Below are 25,529 nucleotides of genomic sequence, written 5' to 3'. Positions count from 1 at the left end.
GAGTTCCTAAAATGAGGGGAGAAATATTCCTTCTTTTTTCTGCTTTAATTGTTTGATATAACTTATCAGTTAAAATGTTTATGAGCCTGCTGTTGTCATATAGGTAGGTATTCAAGCTAGGAATATACTTTCTTTCATAGGTGCTATTCAAATTTTATATTTCCTCCAGAGTTAGTTTCATTAATATGTCTTCCAAGGTGTTTCTTAGAGGTTGTCAAATTTATTTCAAAATGATTTTTGTAATATGCTTTCTATATCCTTTTAAATTCTGTAAAATCTGTAGTAATGGCCCCTAGATCTTAATATTGTAATTTAAAAAATGTGTAACTGATATTGTGTAACAGGAAGAAAAGGTCTAAAAGACCAGGGGAATTGGGAGGGGTAGGGAAGGGAAAAAAGGGAAAGGAAAAAATATGAGAAGAGGAAAAAGATGGAAACAAAGTCTTTGCAAATAGGGAAGGGTGGAGGGGGTGAAGGGAGGGCAAGGGAAGGGGAAAAAAATAAGAACCAAGATACTCATGTAAAGGTACAAGATCCCAATGATGAATGTAACTGTATTTTATACCAAAAATGTACCAATAAATGTAATGGGAAAAAAAAAAAGAAGTCACTCTGTTTTCTTTCAGCTTCTCGGCCTGGATGGTGGCAATCTGCAAGTATCCTTCCTCTTTCTGGTTGTACTCTGGCCAGGGGGCCAGGCCCTCTCCATGGGAGTTCCTGAGAACAGAATCAAAGAGAAATTGTCCAAAGCTGCTATGTGGTTCCAACAACCCTCTGTGATTTGCAGGTATCCTTTGTTTCATCAATGCCAAAAGAAGCACAAACCTTATGATATGTGAAGCTCTCCATCTCCTGGGAGAGCCTTGTGTTTATTGTCACAATGCTATTGTCACAGGATCATTAGTCTTGAACAGTCAAATAGTAGAAGCCACTCTTTCTTAGTAGGTATGCCACACCTCATGGTACCCACCACTGCTGCTTCATTTCTGCCATCAGCCTCAACCATTCCAAGCAAAATTGGTCCAGAATTTTATCCCTATCTTGCAAAGGTTGACCTTGTCCTCTGAAGCACTTCCTATGGGGAAGAGAAAAAACACTTTTCTACTCAGAGTGTTCATGCTGTCTGAAACAGCAGCACGATCTGGGCGCTTATTAGAAATGTGATCTTTCCCCTTAATCCACAGCTACTATTTGATTTGAATCTAAAATTTTCCCCTAAAAATCTCACGGATGGAGGAATAACAGAAATGAGGCTGTAGGGAACTAAGCCTTTGATGAGTTTATTAGCTGAAATATTTTCCTAAACCTCTTTCCATGATCTGGCCATATCTGGATTAATAATTAAGGGGAAAATAACTAGCTCTTTTAATTGTTTATATTTGAGGCATGAGGTTCGCTCATTGTTCTTCTCTGCCAGGCACGTGCTACTGGACCTCAGGGTGTTTATCTTTCCCTGGGTCTGAGTGTGTCCAGTCCCAGAACTGCCGGATCTACAGTTATCCAAGTCCAGGTCCAAGTCTAAGTCCCAAGAGTGAGCACTGAGGTTGAACTAGACCTATCATGCCCTTGTTCTATATGCATTTCTGCCAACTTTGGCCCAAGAGTCTAATTTCAAAATGTATCCCCTGCCCTGATATTTATATTTTAGAATAACTCATACTATGTTGTGCAAGGGATGAGAGAAAACAAGACTTGACAAAGCCACATTATGGAAGGATATCAGCTTGGGATCCAGTGAGGTCACTATCCTGCTCCAAGGGTATGCACTTGTCTGGGCCCAGAAATATAAACAGGCACCTGAGGCCCACCTGCCCAGCTATGTTGAATAATCTAAAATCACAGAATATCTCTTCTAAACAGCCCCCAGGATTTCACTTGGTACTTCTCTGCCATACCCAACCAATTTACCCTCTTTTATTCAAACACTCACCTACCCAGAATTTACCTACTCTTTAGTGTGGACAGTAATCTGTATACTCAGATTACAAATGACCACAAATTGATCCAAAAACTTCTTACATAATGGCCTCCTTCTTGTAGGACTCTAATCTTAGTGCACTATGAGCTTCCCAAAGGCACCAGGAGGAAGATGGCTTAAAGAATGGCAAAGCATTCATCTGGAGTTCTAAGAATAAGCTCAAAATTTTAGAGCAGCTCACAGTCCCAAAGCTGCTTAGCTGGGAGATTAGGACACATTGCTTGGCTTCCTGTAGCTGTTATCTCCTAAAGTTCTAGGCTCTAAAATTTGTAAGCAACCTTAAATTTAAGCCAGGCCCTTTTCTGATGCCTAAGTTGGCTTTGCAATGTTTCTTCCAAGTGGCCCATCCTCCTGTCACATGCAATCATGATAAAGGAACTCACTATCATTCAGAGCAGGAAGTTTGGGACAGAATATTCTTATAGCAAATTGCCATGACCCACATACCATAGGGTCTGAAGCCAGAGAGAGGAGTGGGAGATGAAGAAAAATGAGAAACACCAAGATTATGCTTGAAAGCTGGGACTAGGTGGAGCCATAGCCTGTTGGGAGCTAATGGGTGCCTGGGGTCCAGTGTGATCTTTATTTATAGTTTAAGACAAACAGAAAGAGAAGGCAGGGTAACTAGTGCTACACGGCCTAGGCTGAATGCAGCATGCTGAACATAGTGTGATTGTCTTGTGATTGGGGCATGCGCAGAAAGGGAACAGGAAGAAGGATACATAACGTAACTGTCTCGTGAGGCTGTGCCATCCAGGGTCTACAATCTTAGTGTCTGTTTGACTAGTCTATGGAGGAGAAAGGGAGTAGGGAGGAAGCAAAGGACCATATTCAGGCTTGGCCTGTGGCAGAAAATGAACTCCATTTCTACAAAATCCTTGTTGGAATCATTTCACTCATTCATTAATCTATTCATTCTTCAAACATTTACCAAAATGTCTGTCATTTGTCTATGTGTTGCAGACAAAAATGAATTCAACACATGATCCCTCTTCTCAAAGACTCCACTATGTATAGACAAATGTGTGTGTGTGTGCGCGCGCGCGCGCACTGTAATGCAATTGTGAAAACACCAAATTAGAGAGATTCAAAGTCTTCTGGGAGCTCCTGGGAAATTTGCTTACCAACTGCTAAGAACACAAAGAGATGCACAGTATTTTTCATAGCATCATTAAATTCACCAGTAATGATTTATACAAATGTACTTGAGTAGAGCTGGATGAGCAAATAATACTTATCCATTCAACTAGTGATGTACATCTCTAAAGATGGGCAAAGAAAGATATGAGTGATCTACTGTAAATGGATAGGAAAAACAACTTGTAAAACTGTCATGGCTTCTTTGGGAAACAATTTGATAGCTTCTGTAGAAGTTAGACATAGAGTTCTCATATGGCCATCAACTCCAATCCAAGGTATATACCAAAAAAAAAAAAAGAACTGAAAGCACAAGCCATGTAGAAACTTGAGCACAAATAGCTCTGTTATTTATAATAGCCAAAAAGTGGAAACAGCCCAAATATCCTTTGTTATGGTTTGTGTCTAGATGTCCCCCCCCCAAAGCTTCATGTGGTCATAGGCTATCTTGGAGGTTGCTGAATATACAGTGTATGATGCTGGGATTGAGGGGATGTAATTAATAAACCACTACATGTGAGTAATTGGTTTAGCACTGCCCTACTCCCAGTAGTCTGAATAAGATAAAAGGGCAGGAAGAAGCTGTTAAGGTCTCTTGTTGCGTTTGCTACCCTCTGGCCACCATGAAACATTTTTCCTCTGGAAGACCTGTCTGCCACACCACCCTGCCTTGGACCCAACCAATTATGGACTGAAACCTCTACAAACTATAAGCCAAATAGACCTTTCCCCTTTTAACTTTGGGTTACAGGTGTTTTGTCTCAGCAACTAGAAAAAAATTACTGACACATCCCTCAACTGAAGAATAAATAAATAAAAGGTAATCTGTCCAAAAAATATATCATTCAGCCATGATAACACAATGTTACAGTGTAGATGAAATTTAAATCCAGTGTGCCAAATGAAGGAAATGAGGCACAAGAGGTCATAGGTTGTATAAATTCATTTACATGATATTTCCAGAATATGTAAATCCATATACACAGAAAAAACAGATTAGGGAAGAGGGAAGGAGGGATGAAAGGAGATGAGAAATGACTGCTAACGGGTATGAGGTTTCTTTCTAGAGTGATGAGAATGCTCTGGGATTAGATAGTGGTACTGCTTGCACATCTTTTTAACCATACTATAAACTCTTGAAATGTGCAGTTTAAAGATACTGTTAAACTCTCCTTTCTTGCATTGCTACCTTGTGCATGACAGGTATTTTCTCCTCTGTGATGCTTGTTTGCCATCCCTATCTTGGAGCCATGGAATTAGGGACTGAAACCTCTATGAACTGCCCCCAGAGCTGAAGAACAGAGCAGCCCCCAGCACTGAGGAGGAGCCCTCCAGGCCATAGTACCACCACCCCCAGCACCAAGAATGTGACTGTGCAGGCACCAACAGCACAACACCTCCTCCCCCCCGTTGAAATGAGAAGGTATGAAAACAAATCTCAAAACCAGACTTCCAGATCACCTAAAGCAATGCCAAAGAGCAAGGAGATGGAGCAATCTGATATTCAACCACCTGGACTCCCTCAACTGGCAACAAAAGAGGATCTGGAAAAATGAAATCAGAAATAATTTCTCAGATGACAGCAGAGATTGTGTCCATAGTGCAAGACATAATTAATAGCTCTAGAGCAGACACAGATTAAAAAAAAAATAGACGAGCTGAGGAACACAATGAAATCCCAACATAAGAAAGAAATAGAACCTATAAAACAGATGAAACAGATATCCAGGAGATTAAAAACTCCACTGAAAGTTTACACAGCAAAATGAATCAATGTGAATACAGAATTTCAGATATAGAAGACAACATTGCCATTAGGGATCAGGAAAAGAAAAATTTCCCCAAAATAGTAAAGGACCATGAGAAATCAAACCAGCAGCTGCTAGACAATGCAAAGAAGAATAACATAACACTGATCAGAGTCAATGAAGAAACAAGAAAGTGCAAATGGCATTAAAAAAAACTGTTCACAGAAGTGATGGTAGAAAACTTGCCAAGCAGGGGAATATAACCTGACATACAGAGAAGTGAGGCATATAGGACTCCAACTAGCCTCAATCAAAAAATTTCTACAAATAGACATATAATAGTTAAGATTCCAGAAACTCAACAGAAGAAAAAAATCTACAAGCAGTTAGACAAAAGAAACAAATCACTTAAAAAGGAAAGCCTATCAGAATCATAGCAGACTTCTCAATGCAAACCCTCAAGGCAAGAAGAGCTTGGAGGGACATATTTCAAGCCCTATAGGAAAACAGCCTCCAACATAGATTTATGTACCCTGAAAAACTATCTCAAAATTAAGAGAGAAATAAGGTACTTTCATGAGAAAAAGAACCGTAGGAAACCCATGAATACCAAATCATCACTCCAAAAACTTTCAGACAAGAGCCTAGGAAAAGACAACGAGTATGTATCACAACCTCAGGAATCCCAGCAGAATAAATCCATTGGAAACCACAACAAATTAAAGCAAAAGAGGAAAATCCAACAAAAAGAAAAAGTCATGAAAAGGATAAGTCAACACATTTCAGTTGTAACCAACAATGTTAATGGCCTCAATTCACCAATCAAAAGAAATAAACTGGCAGAATGGGTCAAGAAGCAAGATCCAACAATATACTGCATACAAGAAACACAAATAATTCAAAAAGAAACTCAGACTGAAAGTTAAAGGGTGGAAAACAATACTCCATGAGACAGGAACCCAAAAAAAAGCAGGAGTAGCTATCCTCTTTGCAGATCAAGTGGATTTCAAACCAACACTGATTAAGAGAGAAAAAGAAGAACACTATATCTTTGTAAAGGGAACAATCCAAGAGGAAGGGAGGACAACCATAAATATTTATGCACCAAACACTAGTGCACCCAACTATATAAAACAAATACTAACAGACAAGAAAAATCAAATAAGCACTACAACAACAGTAGTGGGGGACCTCAATACCCCACTGTTACAGCCAGATAAATTAGACAGAAAATAAACAATGATATACTAGAACTCAATCAAACTCTTGAACAAATGAACTTAACAGATGTTTACAGAGTGTTCCACCCCACAAAATCAGAATACACATTCTTTTCAGGTGCACATGGGTCATTCTCTAAAATACACAACATACTCGCTCATAGAACATGATTAAGTAAGTGCAAAGGAACTGAAGTTATCCCTGTATATTATCAGACCATAGTGTGATGAAATTGGAGATCAATGGCAAAAGAAACTGCAAAAATTTCATAAACACATAGAAACTGAACAACACACTTCTGAATAACCAATGGATCACAGAGGAAATTAAAGAAGAAATCAGACATTTTCTACAATTAAATGACAATGTGAATAGAACATATCAGAATCTATGGGACACAATGAAACCAGTCTTACAAGGGATATTCATAGCAGTGTATACCCATATAAGGAAAAGAGAGCGAGTTCAAATAAACAACCTGATGCTGAACCTCAAGCTTCTAGAAAAAGAAGCCCAGGACACACCTAAAGCTTAATGAAGTCAAGGACAAAAACGATATGATCACCTCAATAGATGCAGAAAAAGTGTTCAACAAAACCAAATAAGTATTGATGATAAAAACCCTACAATAAAATTGGAATAGACAGTATCTACCTCAATCTGATAAAAACCATCTATGAAAACCCAACAGCCAATATCATACTAAATGGTCAAAAACTGAAATTCTTTGCTCTAAAATCAGGAACAAGGCAAAGATGTCCACCATCATCACTCCTATTCAATATACTTTTGGAGACATTAGCCACAGCAATTAGACAAGAGAAAGAAATAAAAGGAATAAAGATAGGAAATGAAGAACTCAAATTGTCATTATTTGCAGATGACATGACACTGTATATAAAAGACCCCAAGAACTCCACCAAAAGTCTTCTAGACTTAATAACCAAATTCAGTAGAGTAACTGAGTACAAGGTTAACACACAAAAATCAATTGCTTTCCTGTACATGAACAACAGACTCACTGAAAGAGGAACTGGAGAAACAACTCCCTTCAAAATAACAACCAAAAAAATAAAATACCTAGGAATCAACCTAAGAAAAAAAATCAAAGGCCTCTATTCTGAAAACTCTAGCACTCTGAAAAAAGAGATGGAAGAGGATATCAGAAAATGGAAAGATGTCCTTTGCCCCTGGGTAGGAAGAACCAATATAATGAAAATGGCTATACTTCCAAAACTGCTATATAGATTCAATGCAATCCCAATTGAAATTCCAGCAACATTCTTCACAGACCTTGAGAAAACAATCCAAAAATTCATTTGCAACAAGAAGAGACCTAGAACAGCAAAAGCAATGCTAGGGAACAAAGACAAGGTAGGGGGTATCACAATCCTCAAATTGAAATTATACTACAAACCTACTGTGATAAAAACAGCATGGTCCTAGCAAAGAAACAGAGCTGAGAACTAATAGAATAGATTAGAAGATGCAGAAATAACTCCAGACACACTCAGCCATGTCACCGTCAACAAAGGAGCCAAACATCCTCACTGGAAGAAAGATACCTCTTTAATAAATGGTGCTGGAAAAATTGGCTTTCAACTTGCCAAAGATTAAAACTAGACCTGTAACACTCACCATACACTTAATATAACCAAAATGGATTAAAGATCTAAATATTAAAACAGAAACACTAAACTAGCTGGAAGAGAGGTTAAGTAGAACTCTTGAAGACATTGGTGTAGGAAAAGATTTTATGAACACAACCTCAGTTGCCCGTGAACTAGCACAAACAATCAACAAGTGGAATCTCTTCTTACTCAAAAGCTTCTGCACAGCAACAGAAACCACCAGCAGTGTGAAGAGACAACCTACAATGTGGAAAAACATTTTCACCTGCTGTTCCTCAGACAAAGGTCTATGTTCTAGAATCTATACAGAACTTTAAAAATCAGGCCTCCCAAATTTAAAGACCCAATCCAAAAATGGGCATCTGAAATGAACAGACACTTCTCAGACAAAGAAGTAAAAATAGCAAATAAACATATGAAAACATGTTCAACATCACTGGTCATTCAAGAGATGCAAAGGAAGAGAATGCTGAGATTCCACCTCACCCCAGAAAGAATGGGTGCTATCATGAAATCAACCAATAACAAATGCTGGTGAGGCTGTGGGGAAAGAGGAACACTGCTCCACTGCTGGTGAAACTCTAGACTGGTGCAACCACTGTGGAAATCAGTATGGAAATACCACAAAGAACTAGGACTGGAAGTCTCATTTGACCCAGCTTTTCTCCTGTTGGGTATCCTCCCCAAAGAATTAAAGGAATCATACCACAGTGATATATGTGCACCCATGTTCATAGCAACACTATTTGTAATAGCTAAAAGTTGGAAGCAGCCCAATTGCCCATCAACTGGAGACTGAACAAAGAAAATGTGGGTTTTTATATAAAATAGAGTACTACTCAGCCATCAAAAATGAGAAATGAGAGACATTTATAGCTAACTGGATGCACATTGAGGCGATACTCTTAAGTGAAATAAATAGGACACATGTGTAAATGCCAAAAAAATTCTCTGGTGTGAAGAACTGAAAGTGTAAATAAGGATCAAAATGCATAATCGATAATGTGAAATAGGAAGTAAAATTGCAAAGGGGAAGCAGAAGTGGGAGGAGTAGGGGAAAGGAACAAATATGAGAAAAGGAAAAAATAGAAACAAAGTTTTTGTAAATAGGGAGGGGTAGAGGGCTTAATGGGAGTGTAGGGGAATGGAGAAAAAATAAGAATGAAGATATATTAATTTACAAATCTCCAATGATGACTGTCATTACACATTACACTGTACACCTAAAATGTACCAATGAAATTAATTTTTTAAAAAAGACAGCAGCTTGAGGTTTTTGACTTCTACCATATGGTGGCTGACAATCGTTATTCATGCTCAAATACAGCAGGGAGATATTTAACCACAAACCTTATGATAAGGTCAAAGAGGTTGATTTTGTATGTCAGTGTATTGTCAGTTCATTGACACAGAATGAAGAAGGGAGGGTTGAAGAGTTAGCAGAGGCCATAGGAAGAGGCTGTTATCTGATGTAATTTATTTGCCATGATTGATACACAAGACTACCTTTGCCCATAATAGACTAATATTGACATTAGCAGCCATAACGCACATGACATGCTGAAAGAAGGTCATGAGTTCTTGCACAAGACTGAAGAATTTGGCTGAAATTACACTTCTGGAGAACCAAATTCACAAAAGGATGTTCATTCTCACTTATTCTGGACACTGACTTTGTGATAGCATTAGAATCAGTCTCCAGAGAGGATCAGATCTTAAAGAGCTTGACAGGGATGTATATAATATGAGTTACAATTTGAGTTTCAGTGAACATTTTTCAGTTTATAATTCAAGTTTTCTGGATCTAAATTGTCCCAAAACTCCAACCATTGCCTTTCCCAGGCTCTCACACCCTTGACCACTAACCACTTGCCCTAATTAATCAGGGCCAGGTACCACAAGGAACAGCCCACAGATCATTTAAACTGACCAATCCTACACCTGCTCACACTGCCTCTTCTTTTCCAAGGAAACCACATTATTGCCTCTGCTCACATTGCCCACACCCACTATCTCATGAATGATCCATGTTTCCCCACGTGTCCTCTCAGCCCACATGCACAGAGTGCCCTCTTTTCTTGGTGACTGTAACAGTCTTTCCTCAACAGCAGTCATCTCCTGATATTTTGGCCTTACCATGTCTAAATGGTGATAAAACATATTTGAAACTAAGATTCTTTGGGGATAAGCTGGAGTGAGCTCAAATATATTCACATCAGATTTTTACCTCGATAAGTTGACAAAAGTAAAAACAATCTAGAATAATTTGAATTACACACAATAGTAAATGGTTAAATCCTTTATCAAGTATCCACACTAGGGAATGCAAAGTAGTTGTCAAAATTGTAGAGAAATGTTGTGTTTACATGTTTATATTTTTCAAAAGAAATTCACCACTCTTTATGGAAGAAAAGTCATCAGGTGACTTCTATTCTCTCCCCAAATTCTGCTCAAAAGACAGAAAATAAACTTTTTAAAGTCACAAATCCTATGGATAAGCAGTTGGAAGGTCAACAGAGCAATGAGAGATGCTTTTTGAACCAAAAGTTGAAGTCACTGAATGGGAAAGAAGATGACCCCAAGGAACTATGAGTGAATGGTGGAGGCAACAAATGACTCTTGGGTTGAGGAGTAATAGAAATGGGGTACAAATATCCTCCACTTATGGCCATGAGGAGTTTAACTCTACCCTTTGAGACCCACCTGCAGGCCAAAATTTCCCAAAGTTCTCTACCTCTCCAGTCCTACAACTTAAATGACCCCTGGGACTCTGACCACTTAATTACATCTGAGCCTCAGAAGGTCCTCAGAAGGACCTTCACATAATGTGATTTCTGTCCAGAGATCTGAATGTCCGAAAGCAGAGTTTTCCTGAGTTTGAAGGATATGGCTGCAATAACAATGACTCTTGATGAAGTCCATCCCTGATCACCTAACTAGAGGTCATGGTCATGAGCAAGGCTGTCCTGGATATGATATTACCAATCAATAATCAATCCTGTTGTGTTCTGTTGCAAGCCAGTGTAAAGGTAAGATTTCTTCATGTCTTTCCCTCCCCAAGGTTGAATGAGCCTCAGTCTTCAAACACACTTTAGCAGAGTGCAAAGTCTATGACTGAATGGGTGCAACCCCAGCTATGGGAAGGGAGGTTCATCTGAAGCTGGGTCACCTCAGACAGCACCAGGCAGGTTAGGTCTCAGATGCAAGGCCTGAGTTCAATTCTCCTCTCTCCTCCCCTCTGCTGGGAGTAAACTGGATGGGAGCAGAAACTTGCAGCTCAGGGAAAGAAGAGAACTGGACTTTAGAATTGAGCAAAAGATCTAGAGCCCAAAGAACCTTCAAGGGAGGAGAAGGAACAGGAGCCCTGAGAGAAGGGACTCCTTTATGGCTTTACCCAAGGCTCTTTATGAACATGACCAGAAGTATAAAGATTAAACAAGAAAAAAATGTAGGTCCCAAACACTGTTCTACCTATGGGATCAGTCTTTTCAGTCAGCCTTTTTAGGTCATAGATTATATGTTTCCTCTTTGCAAAGGGCACAGAATAAAAGGACAGCACATGTGTTATTGGTTTCCCAGTTAGCTATTTGGTATGGTTTCTATAGTATCTCATTCCCAGCTTCCCTGGAGTCTCCGAGTGGAGAGAAACAGGTTTTCCCCTTGTATGAAATAAAAAGTGATAAATGACTCTTGGCATCTTTTTTTTTTTTGCTTTTCTATTTAATTGAGCCTTTTCTATCATACACATCAGCTACTACTCATTCAGCTAATATAAATATAGCCACCCACATTTCTTTACCTCTGTAGGGTATGTCTTTCTACTACTTTTTAAAACCTTTTAAAAGGTTTTAATGTTTCCCCTTTTTCGTACTGCCTTCTGCTGATCACTGGAAAATTCACAGGTAAAAACTGATCAGATTTGTCCATGATTAAATTTGGGTTGTTTAGATTTAATGAGTCAGGTCCAACACTGTTTGGGGTGGGAAGAAGATTTCCATTTAAAATAAAATTTATCCTTTATTTTATAAGAATAAAGTGGTTCTAAATTGTATATTCTTACAATGGTGGAAAAGCAGACATAATACAACATGAAATATACCGATTGCTGATGAGTAGAAAGTGACATGGCATGTTAGGGATGTGAATTTGCAGATGATAAGAGAATGATTCCAAAGGGGCTTAACCCTTGACCCACACCAGGTTCTGCAAGTCTGAATGTCATAAGTTGTATAAAAAATTAAACAATCATTTCCAAAGTTGCTCTTCAATCCTATTCACATATATCCAAGATATAAAAATATATTTTTTGGAGAGATGTAAGTAACTAGAAAAATACTCATGTTACAGTTAGGGCAGTAATTTATCATCAAAGATGTACATCAGAATGCCTGAAAACTATGAAAAAATAAATGTCCTGGTCCCAGCTGAGAAGGTTCGACTTACGTCAAACAAATGAATAAATGGACATTGGAAATCTGGGAAAAGCTTTTCAGTGATTAGTCTTTTATATTCACTATAGAAATACATTGATTAAATGAAAGCAAAAAAGATTCCAACATTTATTCATCTATCAACTTTTACTTTATAAAACTTCTAATTGCCTGTAGACAGGACAGAGGAGAGGTTGCTATATGGGGGTGACTTGAAAATGTGCTTTGTTTAGAAAATATTTGAGTACTCTGGGACTGATAACAGCAGATAAGTAAGGTGAGCAATGTTATTTGATATTATAGTACTTAAAAATATTTTGAGTGCCATTTTCTAGTAGCTAATATGTCCAAATACCATAGTACAAATTAGCTTTCCTGGTATCTCTAGATGCCAAGCACATTTCTCATACCATTGTCTCTTGGTTCCAAATGGAACTGACCTCATTATTCCATTAGGAAACCTGCGCATATCACACCTGCATTAGCTGACTCCCTCATTTTCACTCCTCCACTTCCTTCTCATTGCTTTCTGAAATTGTCTTCCCCCAAAACAACCACACTTTTAAGTGAAATAAACAGGACACACATGTGTAAATACCAAATAGTTTCTCTGGTATGAGAAGCTGAAAGTGTAAATAAGGATCAAAATGTATAACTTATAATGTGAAATAGGAGGAAAAGGTCTAAAGGGGAAGAGGAAGTGGGTGGTGTGGGAAATGTAAGAGGGGAATGGAATAAATACAAGAAAAGCAAAAATGGAAACAAAGTCTTTGCAAATAGGGAGGGGTGGAGGGGTTGACCCGAGGGAAGGGGAATGGGGAAAAAATAAGAATCGAGATATATTATGTAAGAGTACAAATATCCAATGATGGATGACATTATATTGTGTACCTAAAATGTACCAATATTAATTAAGGAAAAGAAAAAACACTGAAACTTTAGAAAAAAAGAAAGAAATGCTGGAAGCCAGTCAGTGCATGTTTGTTGGGGGAAGCATTTATAGGATCACAGTGACATAGGAGCCATGAGAAAGACAGAAACTGCCCGTGTCCAATGCCCATTCAGTGATGCTGGTGGTTGCCCTGTTGGAGTCACTTGCAAGGCCTTGCATGGGTCTGAAAATTCAGGGGCATCCTTCCTCCTCTCCTTTTCTCACACCCCATACCCTCTCATTCAGCAAGTGCTGCTAACTATTCTCAAAATTATCCAGATCCCACCTAATTCTCTCCATGCCACACTGCTTTGGCTCTGGTATAACCCACCAGGACTCCTTGTTTGAGTTACTGCAGTACAGTGGTCTCCCAGCTGCTCTCTCTGCCTCTCCCCTACCCGTCCTCCTGTCTAGACCACTAAACAGACCTTTGGGAACTCTAAGATCATGTCAGTGTTCTGCACCTGGTCTGTGAACACCTCCCACCTGATGCTGAATCACACTGCAAGTCCTTCCAAAAACCACTGTACTCCACCTTCCAAGACCTCTGCTGCCAGGCTGGCCCACTCCAAAAACACTGGCCTCCTTCCTGTATCAGAGCCTTTGGAGCTGCTGTTTCCTCAGTCTGGAACACTCCTACTCCAGCTTCTTAACAACTGGCTCCTATCTGACTGTAGCAATAGACTCAGATGTCACTAAGTCATCAACCATCCCCTGACCCTGCTGTTTACAGGCACTACTGGAACCCACTGCTATACTTTCCAATCCAATCCTCCCAGTCAGAAAGCCTTTGTTCCCTAGGCTCAGCCACACCCTTCTCATTTACATTTCCTGCTTTCAAAACCACTTAACTCTTTCTCTATTACTCAATTTCTTTTGAATCTTCACTCTGACCATTCTTGGACATACTACATAGACTACTCATGTATTTCTTCTCACTGTCCCCCAACTGGGGCACAAGCCTCAAAAAGAGCAGAGAAGGTCATCTCCTTTACTGCTTTGCCTAAACTGCTGCATCAGGTCCTGCCACACAGCATATGCTTCTTAAATCTTTGCTGAATGGCAATGTAAACCTCACTTCATCCTCACACCCTCTAAGAGAAGTGCAAGGAGCCCTAGGGAGGGAGCAGAGAGGATAGGATAGTAAGATGCTGCAGTGTCACCAGTACTCCTACACATTTAACCCACCAATATATGGCTGGCTGTGTTTTTCCTTGGATTTTCCCCCACAGCAGGTATAATGTTCAATTCATGTGCGCAACATCTCTTCTTACATCACCCTCCATATAATTATCATGGAGAGAGAGAAGGTATGGCAAACAGAAAGAGGAAGAGATGAATCACAGATAGAGAAATATATGGATGGTGATGGTCAGTACATGGAATATTGGTGAATTTTATGCATACATGTATAAGAGAATAAAAATAAGCCCAGAGATGATAGATGTGCCATTGCTTCTGGAGAACTGGATGATGGAATGTACATATAGGTTGACAGGATGACTCATGGGTGATGGACAAATTGAAAGTATATTAATGAAATATTAAGGATACATTGATATGAGATGAATGAAAGAATACAAGTGAATAGATAGGTTCATGGATAGATGGATGGATGGGAGGACAGATGGGTGGATGATAGATGAATGAATGGGTAGAAAGTGGCTATCTTTGAATTCTAACTGGGGCAAAGTCTGAAAATATCTAGCTAAATGGCCACTACTGTGTTATAATTTAGATAGTTTCTAAATTGTAGACACCTTAAATAAATTGTGACAACTCACTGAAAAACTAGGTGTTTAATATACCCATTCTTAAAGAATCAGGATGGTAGTTACTTCTGGAATACAAAATATATAATCATATTACACCATTCTAATTCTACAGAACACTGTATTTAATTAACTTCTGATACTATGTCTGAAAATAATGTCAAAATATACAGTTTTTTTAAAAGGGGGTATTATAATCCACTTTTCTTTCTGTTATTATTAGACTCTTTCATATTTAAAGTACTTCACAATAAGAAAGAAAAACATAAAATGTCCAGTTCGGTTCAGAAGAATACATTGAACTAGGAGGTGACTAACTGTCTCAGATTGTTTGTCCATATAAGTACACAGCTGAACCAATAGCATGTGGTCAAGCACACAGGGTAGGACAAGTACAACAGGTGCACGTACCATTTTCTGGCTTGTCTCCAAGAGCTCATCCTCTGTCTTCTGGTGCAAACAGTGAATCATGACAGCAGATATGGTGGCTTCACATCCAGCAGTAGCAGCAATTTTCTGCAGAGTTCAAGTGAAAGCTTTAGCCTCCCTCAGTACAAACAGAAGAGTTCTATCCCAAGCCCAACAAAGTGGGATGCCTGAAGAGCCTATAGACCATGGTAGGTTCTGGGTCCCAGAGCATGTTGTCTATGTTATTATTTGGAATTGTGACATGAGTCATATACATAATATCTATATGCCTATTGCCTCATGTCTTCTAAAGTGGGCTCAATGTTCTCAAATGTGAATGCCTCCAAAGACCTTGGAGATGAGGGTGGTGAAGATCATGGAGTTCAGAACTACACTGTCTGGGTTGAATACCACCTCTTAATTTTTTTTTTTTTTTGATACCAGGGATAGAACTCAGGACCTTGTGCTTGTGAGGCAGGTGCCGGAACCACAGAGCTAAATCCCCAGTCCGCATCTCTTAAATTTACCAGCAATTGGGCCTCAGAGTCTCCACCTGTACATGAATGTAATGATTACAAGTATCTTATAATATGTGTGACAAAGTTACAAGGAGATTATGTCTCCCATACATTAAAACTAGTGCATAATTCATGAGGCCTCAAAAAGATGATTCCCACGAAAGCACTTCAGAATATACAGAACATGATTTAAGCATGAGCCTCCTTGGCCATCCTCCCCCTCAGTGTCTTTAGAGAATCTCAGCTAACTCCCAAACAAGAAAAACACCTTATAATTCTACCACAGCCAAAGAAAGGGCAGAAGAGCTGTCCAGCATGAAACTTACCTCAGCTATGGCCTTAATATTGTTCCTAATTACATCAATACTGAAGGCCACACCACTCTCAGAAATGGCCCTATGGAAGAGGTTCTTGGCCAGTGGAGATAACATCTGGCAGGGGAGTAAAGAAGAGAAGATTTGATGCTCACAGGTAGGGCTCAGACACTCACTTGCTCTTCTCGGCTTCTTCCACGTACTCTCTGCCCTGGTCATTCCCTTGAAGTGTCCGGTGATTAGTGGACATGAGAAGTCTTCTCCTATCCTGTTTGCATCCAAGCACCTCCCCAATTCTAGATTCCCCAAAAGACTGTCAGCAGGATAAAGGCAAAGCCCAGAGCCAGGGACAAAACAAGAATTATGTGGCACCTGCTCGTTATGACAATTAAAACTATTAGAAAGCTGTTTTAGGTATACCTAACCATAAATTATGTTTCAAATTTTAACTATTCATACTTGATCTTAATACAATTGGTCATACATCTGAAGACAGTCTGAATGTAGCTCCATCTCTCTGGCTACAGTGTTGACTTGGTATCCCCCAAACCTAGAACTGATCCTCTAAAACACAAAACAAATATCAAGATCAAAAATAATCTTTATGGAGGCACATTCACAAAATATCTAGTAATGTTCATGTTCTCATGTTGTATATAATAACTAAAATTCAAAAAATGAAGATCCAATAAGAAAAGATTGAGTAAATGAACATTTTTGGGGGGAGAGTACTAGGGATCAAACTCAGGACATCACACTAGCCAGGCGGCACTGTGCCACTCAGTTAAATTCCACGCCCAAATGAACAATATTTCATTCCTCTCATACCATGCTACACAATTATAAAGGATAAAGAGTTCGGTATTTAGGGAAATGTGAATTGCTCTACAATAAAAAGAATGGATTCTTTCTTTACAAGCATAACTGGGAGACTAATGCCGAGTGGAAAGATGATAGATAGATAATCCACAGTGACCATTTGGGTAGTGGCATTTATATTACTGGGATGCTTTTGTACTTTTTTTTCTTTTTTTCTACTTTAAGAAATACAAGAATATTTTTCTCTGAGTACTCAAACTATAAAACTTATACATGTCTGAAAGTTACAGCAATAGACGACTTTCTGCTCAAGTCTGAGGTAGGTGGGGGTGCTTACAGCTACATGAACTTCTCAGTTCCCTAAATGTGCCCTATCAGTTTCTTCATATAGCAAGACATCTAACTCCCACGGCTTGTGTCTATGACCCGCCATCTCCTCACCATCTCTCCTCCACTCACTTTTGCTGCTCTCCTCTCTCAGCCAGAGACTGCTACCCTTCTTCTTGAACATGCAATAAACAGTGGGCTGCCTCTGAGAAAACTCCTGTCACTTCTCAGTGCCCTAGTTCCCCAAAGAACAGGCTGCCTTGGGGCCACATACTGACACTTTATCCAACTCATGTCCTCACCACTTTCTGCCATCAGTAATTTACATTCCCACTACATCCCAGAAAATACAGTGTGAGCCCTAACATTAAAATGATTCAGAAAAATGAAAAAGAACACAACCAAGTGTGAGGAGGAGGAATGAAACTGGGGCAGGATGCACCTAACAATTTTTAAGGCCCAGGATATTAAGCTGAGTTCTGAGCTACTGCAGGGCAAGGAACATTGAGCCTTGGCTCGCCACCCTCTGATGCTGTGCACTGAGCAGATTCAACACTGAATCAGGAATTGTAAGCAGAGGTCCCAGGGCTGAATTGTCTGCTCTCCAAAAGGACACATAAACAGTCACATCACTCCTGGGAAGAGGCATGATGTCAGGAATACTTACAAGAACAGAGACACTTGAACCTCCTGCTGACTCCCCAAAGATTGTCACAGAGTCTGGGTTGCCTCCAAAGTTGGCGATGTTGTCCTGGACCCAGTGCAATGCAGCCACCTGGTCCAAGAAACCCCAGTTTCCCAGGCTGTGTTCATCCCCTGTGCTGTGTTAGAACAAGGTTAGTCTGTGCAGGGACCCCATGATCTATCCCTGCAGGATCCTAGATGGGCAAGGGTTTCCTTCTGAGTAATCCCCAGTAAGGACTGACTTTCCCATTCCTGACCAAGAGGTCTTCATCTGCCTGTCATTCATTGTGGCTTAGTGGAGTTGATCTAAAGAGCTGATCTAGGGAGCTGGAAAGTTCTTCTTTCCTTCTTCCAGGCCCTAGGCAATAGGCATCTATCATTGAGCATCCAACATAGGCCTCAAAGCAAAAGAACACTTCACATTAAAAGAAGCACTGTCTTCAACAAAATGCCACTCACACTGAAGACCACAAACAGGTGAAAAGAGGATATACTGTCAGACAGTGGGAAAAACAGAATTATGATTGTAAAAAGAGGCATATTTGGGCCATGGTGGACATTTTACAGATCATGACCAGGGAATGACTCTTTGAAGATGTAACATTTGGTAGAGACCAGAATAAAATGAGCACAAAGGGCTTTAAATATCCAAAGAAGGCAATTCCCCTTAGGAGTTGAAGAACTTATACAGGTCCCAGGAACAAGGAAAAAATGTAGGAGGATAACATGTGAGATGCAGGTAGCAAAGGAACAAAGGAAAGGGGTAAGAACTTTGTGAGAGAAAATCACTATCAATATCAAGAACAGACACTCAGCTTTGACTAAGAACGATCAAGAAGTGGATGAAAAGTTAGTGTATTCTGATCATATCTTAAAAGTGGAACCAGGAGCACATACTGGCCAACTGCATATGAGCTGTGAGAAAATGAGAAGAGTTCAGAATACCAAGGAGGCTCTGTCCTGAGCAACAGGAGGAGGGAGCATCCACCAGGGGCCTTGTTGGAACAGGTGGAGATTCTTCATTAGGGAGGATAGTAGCAATCAAGGTCTCAGTCTGTCCCTGGGAAAACGGGGTGCATGCAGACATGTACATGAAGCAATACAAGGTAGCTAAAGATGGCATCTGGAGTTCAAAGGGGAAGCGAGGGCTACAAACAGGGAGATGTGAAAGTGCTGCTGGGACAGAGAGGGAGACTAAAAGGCCTGATGATGTTGAAGAGAAGGAAAACAAAGGGCTGAGAAGGAGCAGCTAGGTGGAAGAGGGGGAGGTGGCCAGAGCCAGGAGAAGGCAGAATTTCTAAGAGGCAGAAGCAGCTGTCTCTGGCCAGTGTAGAGCGGTCCCATGAGGTTGGACTGGGTGCTGGTGGAAGTCACTGTTCACCTCTAAAGGAACAGCCTTGCAGCCTGGTCAGAAGAAAACTTGCCTGTACAAGTGTTCACTGCGCTGTCTCCATGAGATGCCCCCCTCTTCCTTTCCCTGGGAAGATGTGTCACATAGATCTGCTCTGCTGCCTGCTCACAGCTACCATCGAGGACCATAGTGTGCTGGGGCAGCACAGGTGAAAGGAGTTGAGTGTTTCAAAGGCAGGAACAAGGGGGCTGGGGCTTTCTTGGTAAATAGGAGTGTGAAAGTAGAATGAGTATTCTCCATAAAGGAATTGACAAATGCAAATCTCACAAGTCAGTGGACAAGTGTAGCTGAGGAATGAGATGGTGAGAAACTCCAATGATGAAGCTCCTGGATGCATAGAATGAAGGAACTTAACAAGGGTTCCCATGGGGGATGGCATGACAGTAACTGGGGCACACCATTGATGGCTATTATGCTTCGGATGTGTTTTGTCTTCCACCGTTCATGTTCTAGGCCCTCGGTCCTCATTCTGGTAGGATTAGATAGTAGGACATGCTATCAGATATGAGGTCTAGTACAAGATGATTCTTTAGGGCCATGGGCCCTGAAAATGATTAATATGGTTCTAACAAGAACATGTCCCACAGAGAGTGACTTTAAAAAAAAAACAGCAATGTAACCCCCCTTCCTGCTCTCTGGCTTTTTCTGTGCCCATATGGAAATGTTCTGCATATCATACATTTCATTACTGTTTTCTTCCATGTTGGGATACAAACACAAGGCCTCCACCAGAAGCCAATCCTATCAAAGCACTTGATCCTACTCTTTAAGCTTCCAAACCTGAGAGCTAAGGAAACACCTTTTCTTTATAGCTGTCACGCCTCAGATATTTTCTCATATCAACAGAAAATAGAATGAAGCAGTGGGACAGAACAGAGCCCAGGACCTTACCTCAAAAATCCCCCATGCTCAGGGAATACTGGATGGTCACGACCACCACGTTCTCATGGGCAGCAAGGGCCAGTCCATCATAGGTGGATGCCCCCCCCATCCACAGACCACCTCCGTGGATCCACACCATCCCCTGCACAGAAGAAACACAGCCATACTGACTCCAGGAAGCAGAATGGGGAAGGACCGCAAAGCTAGCCCTCACTCAAGGAGGCCATTACCCAAAACCAACAGAGCCCACAAGGTTGCAAACGGCACTTTCTCTGTTTCTCTACTCCTGGTCTGCATTCCAGGCCATGCCTCAACTCAATTCCCACTGGAACCCATGCCAATATCCAGACCCATGTACAGTGTCCCTAAAAGGCTCTCCAAAATGTGAATGTCATCTTGGGAGTAGCAAAGGCAAGGATTCCACTTTTCCTCAACTCTCCATCATCCACGTGCCGAGAGCATTCACCCCCTAAACATAATTGCACAACACCCTTGTTATTTCAGCTTCATCTCAGTTAATGTTGATGAAATCAAGTTGATGAAACCAATTTCCCTGTGTACGAACATTTTCTCAAAACACAATAATATCCCCAATGATGCTTCCTCCAAAAATGCTTCTCCACTGATTCCTCTGCAGCCCAAATCCTTCACATGCTCCTAAGCCCAGCTCCCAACCTCTCCTTCAGGAAGCCTAAAATCATTTGAATAACATTATCTAATAGTCTACTATATACCAGGGACTATGATATGAATTGAAAATGAGAGCAGATACAATGTGTAATTCATGTTTCTTGCATTGAAGAAGCTCACATTGCAAGTAAGTACATAGATTTAACAAAATAATTTTATAATTACATTGTTAATTGAAAGAGGGAAAACTTATAGTATGGATGATGCACTACATGGTATTGTAAGCAATATAAAATTGACTATCCATAAGGTAGGCACTAGCAATTGTACCATTTAAAAGGAAAGCTGAGGCACCTCTGCCCAAGATTCCACAGCTTAGTAGCCTCACTAGAAGGAATAGAGCAGGCTTTCTGGCCTCAGAGTTCCTCTGCTGAGCTGCCCACTGACTGCAGCCCTAGGCATGGCACAGAAAGCCAGCTATTAGGGCAGGAGGGAGATCCTGCTGCTGCTCCATCTAGGGAGTCATCAGTGCTGGCTCTGCATATTCAGCCAAGACTGAGATAAACCTTCATATTCAACATTGAATACACATATGTGATGAACCCATTTGAAGAAACAGGATGACAGAACTGCAGAAATTGTCCAAGGCTCTCAGCTACGCAAAGACAGATCCAGGATTTCAACTCCGACCTTGTCATTCTAGAACCTCTGTCCATAGCTGTGGGTTTCTTCTTTTCAGGCTCACAGGGCTACTGTTTCTCCTCCACTTTTGATCCTTGCCTCACTCCAGGAATGGGACTAACTCAAGGTCATCTGTGGCTGAATAATGAGCCACAGGACTGGTAAGAAATTGTATGCTGAAGAAGTTAGGAGGTGTCTGTGCAGCCCAGACAGCAAGACCCCTGAAGGCAGGAGTAATGTAATCATGGTGCCATGATCTTCCCGAAGACTGTGTGTTGTAGGGCCCTGTGGGTAAATACCCAATGAATAAATGAGGGAGGTTTTGTTCCAAACTTCTTCTTCCTTAAATTGTATGAGTAGGAACAACTTGTAGTCCTAAGATCATATACTCTGCAACTCATGGCTCCATGCTAGATATAAATAGGACACTGGCTTTGTGTAGACACACATCCTTTTACACTTCAGGGATCCCCTCTTCCACCTTCTAGTCTTTAGCTGCCTACATACAAGTGACCCAGCATTTGTGTTGCAAAGACTGATTTAATGACAATTAGGGAGGAAAATGGACAGTAAAATCTTAAATGTGTGTCCATTATGCTGCCTTGCTTCTGAAACCCCAGCTACTCAGGAGGCTGAGGTAGGAAAATCACAAATTCCAAGACTACCTGGGCAACTTAGCAAGACACAGTCTCAAAAGGTGCCTGATCTTCAGCACTGAAGGTGGAAAAGTCTCACATATGGGCCAAAACCAAAGGAAAGTGACTGTAGAATTGTCTCAGTCTCCATCCAACACCCTTCTATCATAGCACAGTGAAAGTTTCCCAGGGAGGTCATGGTGCACTTGGGAAAACACAAACATGTTTGATTTTCTAGTCCATGTCAATGACCAAGATTTCAAAATCAGAAGACCTGAGCATTTTTTCTATGTATCTGAATATGTGACCTCACTTTCCTCCACCTTTGTTTCACTATCTGTTTAAAAGAATGTTGTCTTGTTTTTTTTACTCTAAGATTCTTCCAGCTCTGCATGTATTGGAAATTATGTCTGAATTGCTCTGTGTACCAGCTTCTTAACATAGTAAAAGTAATCATTTTTCTCCTTCACTTAACATGAGGAATTAAAAATGAAGATGTGCATTTCAGAGGTAGAGTAGCCTTCCCCAAAGGCCTAAGGTCACTAGAAAAACATAGGTGAGGAGTATGTGTATTTACCTGATGAAATGCAGCCTCTGTCTGCCAAACACAGCTCTGGCCTTGGTTCCCCTCCCCCAACCTGCCTTCCCCTCCTTCTCATTTGCAGCAGAACATTCCTGATGTTGGAACTCACAAGACTCTACCAGTGGTGCCCATACTCACAGGCAGGCTGCTGTTCTTCTTCAAGTTGGCAGGAGTATAAATGTTTACGTACAGTCTTCAGAAAATGTCAGAGGAATCTTCTCCATTCTGTTTGTAAATAGCTCTGAGAGCTGCTTTCCCTGCACTGCATCTTGGGAGCACCTAGAATGTGAGAGAGAGAACACCTGAGCTTCAAGCAGGTGGAAGCTGGAAATGTCACCTGGGGCTGGACTTTGCACTGGGAAAATGAACCGTGTAACTGGAATTCCTCTCACAGTACCAGAGTCATTGCAATGGGTTTGAGGTTGCCTGTCAGTAAGGACTGTCTAATGTACAGATGGCCAACATTTACCTTGTGTGGGCCACGTTTAGTGAAGAGGAATTGCCTCAAGCTACTTATAAATACAGTACTTAGGATGAATAAGTAACACATCTCTTAAAAATATTTTTATTATCAGACTAAATTCAAACAGCAACAAAAAATAAAACTGGTTTGAGATTTGGCCTTGTTTTGTGAAACTTGCATCAAGGTCTGGTTTGATGAAAATGGTTGCAATTTTTAATAAGTTCTCAAGGTACCTGTTAGAAATGTTTTTATCTAATTTTATTCTGTGTGCTTCATCCATATAAATGATTGTTCACATATGTACATACTGTCCAAAAGCCATGACATAAGTAAGGCTCAACTGTGAAGCAAGAAAAATATTTCTCTTTCAAGACAGGTAGTAGAAAAGTTTAGTAAAGTGATGTGATCAAGTTGAACTGATTCAACTTGAAGTTGTCTGATCTCAACCGTATGTATTCCTGATATGGTTTAGATGAGCCCCAGAATGTTCAGAGGAGCTTTTAAAAGTTATGGGAAATTACAGGCACTGTACAGGTCAGATGAATGTGGTGTTAGGAGGTGTGGCCTAGTGAGAAGAGGTGACTCACTAGGGTAAGACCTGGAAGGATGAAGCTGCCTTCCCTACTACCCTACTTCCCTATTGGAAGGGTGAATCCACCATGATGTGAGCATCTTTCCTCTGCTAGACACTTCCATCATGCTGTTTCTTCCTTCAACCCAGCAGCCAAAGGCTGTACCCAAGGATAAATTTAGCCTCTCCTGCTTTGAATAGTGTTTGTTCTGTGTTGGGTGTGGGTCATGAAGAGAAACGATTAAGAAAATTTCAAAAATGTATAAATAACTAAAACATTTTTCTCATATTGTCAATAGTATCTATGTAATTATTGCAATGTCATGAGTAAAAAGCTCCTTGATATATTTTTGTATTTCATATACCACAATGAATAAGAATATGTTTACTTTTCAAATTATTTCACCAATTAATACAATCAGCCCAGCTTTCATAATTAAACAGAAAATTTACATGTCTGCTTAATAACAATGAATAACTGTCTTTACAGGTGCACACACATACGTAGATTGAAACAGGATTATTGGCAATGCTGGCCTTTTTCTTGTGAAGTCAAAAAAAATCCTAGCTAACGTCTGATACATCTATGCTCTGACTGGACTGACGGGAAGATTTGGTGCTACATCACCTCTCTTCAGTCTTCCTCCCACCACACACACACAGTTTTCCATTGTAGCCTGTATATTCTATACTAAAGTATCATCCAGTATAGTGATAAATATATTCCTTAAAATTCACTGAATAATATTCAAAGATTACAGTCCTGGGGACCACATTATTATTATTATTATCCAGAGCCACTTGCAGCCCACAGGCCAGAGGTTGAACACACATGGTCTACAATCTGCCAGACCGCTCTTTCCTGGCACCACTGCAATATCCTGAACCAAGGAGGGGAACTTGCCCATATGCTGACCAGCCAAGGCAGATGGTATTTCCCAAGTCTATTCTTTATTTGGATTTGTACTGTGGGTGGTGGGGTGAACAAATTGTTCCTCCAGGTAACCATGTTCTAATCCTTGGATGTGTGTGTGTGTGTGTGTGTGTGTGTGTGTGTGTGTGTGTGTGTGTGGCTGGGGGAATCTTTCAACAGAAGAACTCTTTCAATGGCTGACTTTTAGCCTGCAGCTGGTCACAGGGATATGTTTGTGGGACAACAGAAGCAAAATTGCTTTCAGTCCTGAATCAACCACCAGCTTTCTGGTGAACATTGGGTGAATTTATTTTCTCAACTGGGCCCCATTCTGTCAGGTCCATGGGTCAGGTGCTTTCTCTAAGGATCTTGCAGCCCATGCATGTGATAATGGTGTGATCAACCTGTCCCTGGCAATCACTATCAGCAGCCCTAATACCAGGTCACAATGATACAGGAGAACTTAGAATAAATAACACATTCTGAATGCTTCCAGTATACCAGGTGCTGACTAAAGCTCTCCTTAGGAACCACTCACTGCAATCTCAGATCAACTTCACACATGGAATCTATTACTATCACAATTTTACAAGTGAAATAACTGAGGCACCCACAGATTAGGGAAGCTTGCCAAGATTAACTAACCAGAAAGATGTATGCTATATACTGGCCATAATTCTGAGCACATCTTCTAAATTTCCATGCTGAGAAATTTTCCATAAATCACCAAGATTCAGGGACATAAAGTAAGTCAAATGTTGACACAGGGAATAAAGTTAAACTTCAATAGTATTTAGGTAATTACAAAATAAAGAGCAAAAATATATTTATTATTATTGGAT

The 25,529-nt window shown here is 40.4% G+C and overlaps 2 long non-coding RNA genes across 3 annotated transcripts in view; one reads left to right on the top strand and one right to left on the bottom strand.

Moving 5' to 3' along the window:
• The window catches only part of LOC147830674 (uncharacterized), a 72,506-nt gene extending 61,061 nt beyond the window's left edge, over positions 1–11,445 (top strand). Inside the window, exons 2-3 of the long non-coding RNA XR_015449215.1 lie at positions 627–787; positions 4,319–11,445. This is a non-coding gene — a long non-coding RNA (uncharacterized LOC147830674). The remainder of the gene's footprint in view (positions 1–626; positions 788–4,318) is intronic.
• Positions 559–23,015, bottom strand: LOC147830673 (uncharacterized). Of its 2 annotated transcripts, XR_015449213.1 has the most exons (6): positions 22,879–23,015; positions 20,221–20,353; positions 16,101–16,205; positions 15,260–15,364; positions 826–1,075; positions 559–717 (listed from the first exon to the last, which is right to left on the bottom strand). It is a non-coding gene; the product is annotated as an uncharacterized LOC147830673 (long non-coding RNA). The 2 variants fall into 2 exon arrangements; XR_015449214.1 differs by lacking the exons at positions 20,221–20,353; positions 22,879–23,015 and adding an exon at positions 17,902–20,214.
• Between the last annotated feature and the right edge of the window lie 2,514 nt (positions 23,016–25,529).

This window comes from Heterocephalus glaber, unplaced genomic scaffold, assembly GCF_053883595.1.
Source record: "Heterocephalus glaber isolate CG9 unplaced genomic scaffold, H.glaber_assembly_v1.0 deba00000071, whole genome shotgun sequence".
NCBI lineage: Eukaryota > Metazoa > Chordata > Mammalia > Rodentia > Bathyergidae > Heterocephalus > Heterocephalus glaber.
The sequence above is the reverse complement of the archived record's forward strand: the minus strand, read 5'-3'. Positions and strand labels throughout refer to the sequence as shown.